Below are 7,820 nucleotides of genomic sequence, written 5' to 3' on the forward strand. Positions count from 1 at the left end.
CCTACCCCCCCACACCCCCAGCACCACACCATGCTTCCCAGGAAGCCCGGGCTCCCCGCAGGATGCACTTTAAAAGGGGGCTGAGAGCAGAGGGACGAGCAGTTTTTATGTTTACTCTCCCAACAGACAAGCTCCCGGGGGAGACCCTGCACATCCAAGAGTTTCGCAAGCCTCCGAGGGCAGGCACGCTGCGGTGGCTCCCGGCCTGGAGATGCTGAACATCACGGGGCTCACCACCACCAGCACTGCTGCAGGGAAGGATGGCACCACCAGACAGTGGTGGGAGGGAGGCTCCTTCCTACGCCACACCACAAAGCCTGGAAGAACACCGTCTCTGTACCAAGGATTCCTGACCACGATGTGTTTCTGTGTGACCTGGGGACAAGATCCAGGCAGGGAGCGGAAAGTCCCTCCCGGTTGGGGGTGGGAAAGGGGTGGCTGCACCAGCCAGCCCGTGAGGGAGGGTCTCCTGGACATTCCCAGCTGGAATTGGCCCAGAGCCGATCGTGCTTTCTTAGAAGCGGGGTGAGAGAGAGGGGGCACAAAAAGAGAGGGTTGGTTGGAAGACAACAAGTGGGAAGCCCCTCCGTTCCCCTCCACCCGCTTTCCCAAGAAAAACATTGCTGCTCCGCGGCTGCTAATGACTTCCAGATGGAGCAACAGTGTCACAAAGCACGGAGAGCTCTCCTGGGGCCGTGTGGCTCACACGGGGAGATGAAAGGCTGTACACGCTGTCCTCGTCTGCAAGAACAAGGCAAGAAGCAAGCAAAGGACACCCCTCTGTCAGAAAAGCAGAGGGGAAGTGGAGAAACCCCCAAACAACATCCCTGTGTGTGCACACACTCGTATCCAAACAGACACCACACAGAGGTGCCACGGTCAGATTTCTTCTCGTCTGCCCACCCGGGAAATGCTGGAAGGAGGATCGAGCTTCATAGCGCCAGCAAGCCCGCGAGCACTGGGAGGAGGTCCACTGCACATCTCCAGCGTTGGGGTGGGCAACGGTGATGCCGCACAGGAGACCCAGGGTGGACTTGCTGGCCCATCAACGCTCCTGGACATCTCTACGTGCCCTAGGGTCTCGCCCGCTGACAGATCCCAAATCCCACTGGAGGATTTCTTGAGACTTTGCATGCCTAAACCTGTGGCAGGTTTTCACAAGAAAACTGTCAAAGCTACAGGTTTAAACAGCTCTGAAAAGCAAGAAGCCACCTTTGGCACAGGCCCCCGGTGGCAGAGCCAAGGGGAGGGAACAAAGGAGGAGGGCAACTACATCATTTGTAGTCAGATAGATCTGAACCCAAAATAACCCAACAGCACCAATTTATGGCCTTAAGTCATAACCAGTTTTAGTCTGTGGAGTAAATGAATCTCAGGAGCTGGTTGCAATGAAGGCAGACTGAATAACAACCAAATACAAGTTGCTTTTTTAATAGAAATTGAATTCCATGATAAGAACACAAAAAAAGGATTGTTTGTACTGTCAGCTATATGGTGTAAGCCAGATACGTAGAGGGAAGCACTGGCAAAGTATTTTGCGTCAAAACTCCTATTTTAAAAAGAATTCCACTATCACTGAAGGAGTTGATCTGAAAGTGGTTAGAGGAAAATCTAGAACCAGTAAATCTCAGCCTTTTTTTTTTCTTTAGGAGATTAAATAATTAAATTGCCCTCAACTGCAAATAAGTTTAATTCCAAGAGAGAAAAATGCATGTACTTCTATGTAAAAAAAAAAAAAAAAAAAAAAAAAAGAAAATCCACATATTTTTTAAATAATCCATTTTGCTCACTGTAGTTCAAGGCCAAACACAAACCTTGGCTTCCACTCCCAAACACGCAAGCCTGGCCACAGCTTGCGTCTCTACTGGTAAACCACTGACAGACGGAGCCTTGAAGAGGTGGAGCACAAAGAGGTGAGAGAAGAGCCCAGCGCTGAACCAGCTGCATGCATCCGCAGGGACCGCTGCGGCGCCTCACACCAAAACAGGAGGTGGTTAAAACCCACAAGTGGTTATTACAGGACCTAGAAACCAGGACTTTTGGGGTCTCCTCGAGCCCTTTCACAAGTTTAGTGAAAGATTTGCTGTTGAGTCTAACCCCACAACACACAGAAGCTGGCACCACCTTTGAAAGACGCCTAATATTTCTGGAGGAATGGGGACAAGGATGGAAGCATGAAGAAAAACCAAGACCTCCCCGTTGCTCAGGGTAGGTCCGCACTCACTGTTGGCTTCCAGAGCCTTTGCGCCACACCAGAGCTCGGTGCAACCCCCTCTGCCACAAAAAACCTATCTCTGAACCCCTGGGCATCACTGCTTTTTGTCCCAGGCAGTCCCGAGAGGGCTAATTAAGAAAAAAAGCTGCTCTCATGGATAGAAGGGACAGCTCCTCCATGACCGCTTGGCCAACACAGGTCTGTTTGGATGATATGCTGGGATGCTTGGCACTGCTGGCCACATCTGGGACCCATGGCAAGAGCGGCCGAAGCATCCTGACATGCCGTAGGGACAGCGGGCAAGCCCTGGGGAAGCGCAGGCAGGCATCCCCAGCCCTACCCACATACACGCTGCCGCTCGGCAGTGCCTCCTCCCTGCGAGGGCCAGACCCACCCCCCACCCCCCCCTACAAGGCCTGCAAAGCTTTACAACACTATTTCCAAAAATCCTGATACCACCCACGAGAGCTGGCCAGCGGCAGACACGGCGCTGACTTCAAGGACAAGCGTGCAGATGCAACTGCAGTTCAACTCCGATGCACGGTCATCCGTGAGGAAGACTTCAAAGCATCCCTGTGCTTTCTGGCCAATTTCTTCCAGCCCAGCCTTTGTGAAAAGCAGCTTGAACTCATTTCCAGGCCAGAAATTATCACCCTGGACTGTATTTGTACGGAGAAGGATGGCAAAGAGAGCCTGTGATGGACCTTGTTTAGAGAGCCTGCGCTCCTGTTAGCCAGTCTCCCATGGCTTCACAGGTACACTCGTGGCCTTAAAATGAGCCCAAAGCCATTGCTGCCCCCAGCTGTCCCCCCCGTTGTCTCCCATGGGCTTTGCTGCCTGACCTGCTTGGGAGCCAGACCCACAATCATCAGCCTGGATGCTAGGGGAAAAAAAACAAAAACAAAACCCCAAAACCCCCAACCTGTTACCTTTCTATCAAAGCAGCGTTACCCAGCAGGATGGTGGAAAAAGGGAGCGGCGGCAGCAGCCCCAGTGGCCGTGTTTAACCCACCATCGCATGCCTGTCCAAAACGTTAACACCCCTCCCAAGGAGTGCCGGTGCCGCCGTGCTCTGGGGAGGAGACACTGGCCAGCAAGAGGATTTACTAATAAAACACCAAAAAAATCCTAAAGCGAAGCAAACCCAACCCCCTCCTCACCCCCAAAGCTACACGGAAAACCGCGCCCCAGCTCTGGATGCCTTTGCACTCTTCCTCGGGGCTGGCCACGCTCCCAGGGCCGAGCTAATTAGAGCCACGGGTCGTGTCGCCCTGTCTCTTGCTGCAAGCAGCGGGACACACATTTCCTATTTTGGGTCTGGCAGGCGAGAGCCAAGCCGAGACCATCCGGCTGCCGCGCTCCGCTCCTCACTGGGCAGCTCTGGGGAAAGCAGGGGAAGGGCAGGCAGCGGGGGCGAACGGCCGGCAGTGCTTCCAGTGCACAGCATCCGTGAAGGATGGGGATCCTGGCTTTCCCCTGACACATTATCTTCACTCTCAGCCCACCAAGATGGGGCAAAAGCAGTAAGACTAGTGCCACTTGCCTCTCCAGGATCCCAAACCAGGGGCTCTTTAAACCAGCAACACCACAGCACCAACGGGGAGATCAGACTGCTCCAGTTTGTACTGGTATCCACAGTATCATAGAATCATAGAATCACTCTGGTTGAAAAAGACCTTTGAGATCATCAAGTCCAACCTTTAACCGAACCCTGCCATCCCACCACTAAACCATGTCCCTAAGCACCTCATCTACTCTTCTTTTAAATACCTCCAGGGATGGGGACTCGACCACCTCCCTGGGCAGCCCGTTCCAGAGCCTGACAACCCTTTTGGTGAAGAAGTTTTTCCTAATGTCTAGCCTAAACCTGCCCTGGCGCAACTTCAAACCATCCCCCCTCATCCTAGCATCTGTTACCAGGGAGAAGAGGCCGACCCCCACCTCGCTCCCCCCCTCCTGTCAGGCAGCTGTAGAGGGCAATAAGGTCTCCCCTCAGCCTCCTCTTCTCCAGGCTGAACACCCCCAGCTCCCTCAGCCGCTCCTCGTAAGACTTGTGCTGTGTATCAGACCAGCTGGTATCCACAGCCATGGACCAGCTCAGCCTTTTTCCACAGGCTCTCATAACTCATTGAATCGCAGTTTTGGTTTGGGGTTTTTTTGGTTTTTTTTTTTTTTTTTTTTTTAAAATGGTACTTCATGTGTAGTGTCGATAAACATCTAAGAAGCGGTTAACGAGTTGTTAGCATCCAACTTGTCAATGCCCCTAGCTATCTTGAAGGATGTTTCCTGACTTGCTATCAACACCTTGCCTGGCCTCCAGACACACAGAGCACTCCAGACACAGCATTATGCAAGGGCAAGAAGGATTTTAGTTTTTCCACTACAAATAAAGCAAATAAAGGCATCTTAGACCATAAGCCTAGCTCAGATGCAGAGCAAGCCGTTTCCTTTCTAGCCATGAAAGCATGAAACCATGGTGCTCCAGCTATCTCCATCCCTGGTACTGCCTGCCTTCACGGTGCTGAAGCAGTTAACCGGAGCGTCAGGTCCACACCCAAAATGGAAGTGCCAAAAGCCGAGACTGCAACAAGTGGTTAGCAGATCAGATGGTTTGTGAGCTGTGTGGAGGAAAAGCCCACAAACAAGAGCTCGTTTAATACCCTCCCAAGCCAGCTCACAAGACAACCAGTGGATGCAGTGCCGAAGTGCCGGGGGGGCGGCACCACTTGCAGGAAACCCCAACCCCAGGAGCTCCCACCTTGCAGGGCTGGGATGAGATGGGGAACGGTTGCCTGTTCCCCACGGGGCCTGGAAGAGCAGCTGCCTGCAGAGGAAGCTGAGAGCCAGGGCTGCTCCTCTCCTCCTGCTCCCTTGCCTGGCCGGACCCTTCCCTTCCCTTCCCGTCCCTTCCCAAGCAGCTCTCCCCTTCGCCAGCAGCAAACTGCACAGTGGGGCCCGGAGGAAGCCCGAGCCACGAGCGAGAGCTGCAACCAAGAGACCCGAGCATCAGCTGGCTGTGGTGAAAACCCGCCTGATTTCCGAGGAGAGATTAAGCCTGGCATCATGCCTGGTGTCCCGGTAGCTGCCCTGCTCCCCACATTCTCCTTCTCCCACTTCCCCATTGCCGTCAGATCCCACACACCGACCGGCTGCAGTTCATTACTCTTCCTCTCCTGCAGCACACAGACACCCTGGGAAAACAGCCTTTACCGAACAGCTTTAATTTTGGGGCAGGGGAAAGGATGCAGAGGGAAACCAGGACACACCAAAGCCCCTCCTCACCAAGCACAAACCCCACGGCGCAAGCTTTCCTCCTCCAGTGGTTTTTATTGCTTCCCCCTGTCCTGCAGCACCGCGGCAAAACCTGGCCAGCCTTCAAAAGCCTCCTGACAGATCCCGGGACCAGTGCCCTGTGCCAGACACCAAAAAGTGGTTTATAAGGGGGGGTGGGGTGGTGGAAACCAGCTCTGGAGGCCAACCCCAGAGAGGTTCCCTCTCCCCGAAGCAGAACATCGAGTGCATGCATAGGTTGGATGCCAGAAGAGAAAAAAAGAGGGAGAAGCTGGAAATTACAGCCGCCAGAAGGAATCCAGGCTGATCCCTTGCTGAATGTAATGTTAAAAAGCCAGCCAGCATCAAATCACGGGCTGCTCATGAGCATCAGAAAGCCAGTGCGGCAGTGGGACCGCGGTCTGTTCCCTTCTAAAGGGCAAAGGCCGAGGGCAAAGAGAAAACAAAAAGGGTGGAAGAGCAAAAGATGCCCAACAGGCAGGGGAGGGGGAAGATTCGGCCCCCGTGCTCCAGGTCCCCCGGGTTTGGGGAGACATCAGATGTTGGCCCCCAGAAGGAAGGAGATGTTTGGGCTGGTTCCCGGACAGGAGAGAGTTTAACTTCTTAAGGAGTTCCCTTTTTTCTTTTGAAAATTGAATATGTACAAAGGGGAAATGCTATGAACACAGCTCCGGGTGTGCAGCAGGAGAGGGGGGACAGCAAGAGAGGAAAACCCACCGCTATTTACAGCGGGAGCATCTACTGTAACCAGGCACAGCCAGGGAGAGGGCTCAGGCATGCCGTGCCATGGGCAAGCAGGGAAAACCAAAGGAAAATCCTTTCCAGAAGGTAACTTCAGCTACAGGTGAGAACAGGACATGGGTCCTCACCCCAGCCCCTCCTGCAAGCTGCTCTCCCTCGTCCATGAGGGATTGTTGGAGCATAGGGCAAAAATAGGGGTTTCCATCTTCCAGCAAGCCAGCATGCTGTCAAATTAATAAAAATCGTCCTAAGCTTAACCATAACACACAGAGGCTCCACCTGCCCCTCCTGGAGAACATGAGTCACGAGCTCGCTGAGCTTCACTTTCCACTGCCAGCCGCTCCGTCGGCTACTTTTACATCCCTTTGGATAGGAAACAAGACACACTTCCAAGACATCCCCCCCTCTTCCCAAATGTGCTCCGAGGGAGACCACAGTGGAGAACGGCACCAGGGAAAACCCACTATGCCGTGGCACGGCCTTTTGTGCTTTCAGCCGCCTTGACTTTGGATTCTGCATGTGGGCCACAGCCAACATCTAATGAATGCTTTGATTGGCACAGCAGGGGATATTTTGGGGAGTAAGGGGGGAGCGGGAGGTATTTTTAGTCCAAGCTCCTTGCTGCTCACCCAGAGCTTTCCGCCCTGCTTTTCGGCACGCCACGGTCCACCCTGGGGCACGATGCCCACCCAGCGATGCCAGCGTCCCCGGACCTACTTACCGACGTAGAAGGTGTTGGGGGCCTGCTTGTCCCCCAGCTGCAGGTAAAGAATATTAGTCGTCTGCGAGTCATGCCGGAGCCACAGGGCCACCCCCAGGATGATGCCTCCAGCCAGCTGGGGAGAAAGCAGAGGGAAGCAGGCATTATCCACTGCTCCGGCCACGCCGGACCTGGAGCCACAGTTTTCAGGCGGGAGCAGGCAGCTTGCTTTTCGTCTTCCTGCAAATTCTTATTTCCTCCTTTCACGTACAAGAATGTCCTTCCTAACCTTCATCCCACCCCTGCAACGTGCTTTGGGCCCCATACCACGTGAGCCGCACCATCTTCCCTGCACTATGAGAAGACCCCATATTCTGGGGATGCGCAAAGCCCTTTCCAGTTCCCACAGGTGATTTCTTTCCTAAGCACTATTTTATTGCTCTGAAAATGGAAGGCTCAGCCTTACTGGAGAAGAACACGCGATGTGCGACCGAGGCTTTCAGGAGAGCTTTTCAGTAGAATTTAGGATCAGCCCCAATTACTCCCTTTTCCCAATGGGCTGTTATCACCTCCTTCATTTCCCTGTGATGTACAAAGAGGGTTTTATGTGATCTGCCGAGAGCTGGGTGGGAAGGATGGGGGGACCCTCAGGTTTCCCCTCTGCCCCCAGTCTTGCGTGCACGTTACTTCCCATCCAGGGTCAGGCTTCCAGTCTGAGCAGACCTAGTGGGACAGAGCCTTCTGCACCCCCAAAAGCTGCTCTGCCTCGGGAGAGGCTTGCCCCACCCACACGACACCAAAAGGCAGTAAAGCTGCCAGTAACACGGAGCAAGGGCAGCGTCATCGGGGCTTGGAACTGCCGCCGCGCCTGCT

At 53.9% G+C, this 7,820-nt stretch overlaps 1 protein-coding gene across 1 annotated transcript in view; it reads right to left on the minus strand.

The window, feature by feature from the left end:
• CD81 (CD81 molecule) overlaps positions 1-7,050 on the minus strand; it is a 24,996-nt gene extending 17,946 nt beyond the window's left edge. The window contains exon 1 of the mRNA XM_035892852.1: positions 6,969-7,050. The gene's annotated coding sequence lies outside the window, so the exon portion shown is untranslated. The remainder of the gene's footprint in view (positions 1-6,968) is intronic.
• Between the last annotated feature and the right edge of the window lie 770 nt (positions 7,051-7,820).

Source organism: Egretta garzetta, unplaced genomic scaffold (genome assembly GCF_000687185.1).
Source record: "Egretta garzetta isolate BGI_Z169 unplaced genomic scaffold, ASM68718v1 scaffold44, whole genome shotgun sequence".
NCBI classification, from domain to species: Eukaryota; Metazoa; Chordata; class Aves; order Pelecaniformes; family Ardeidae; genus Egretta; species Egretta garzetta.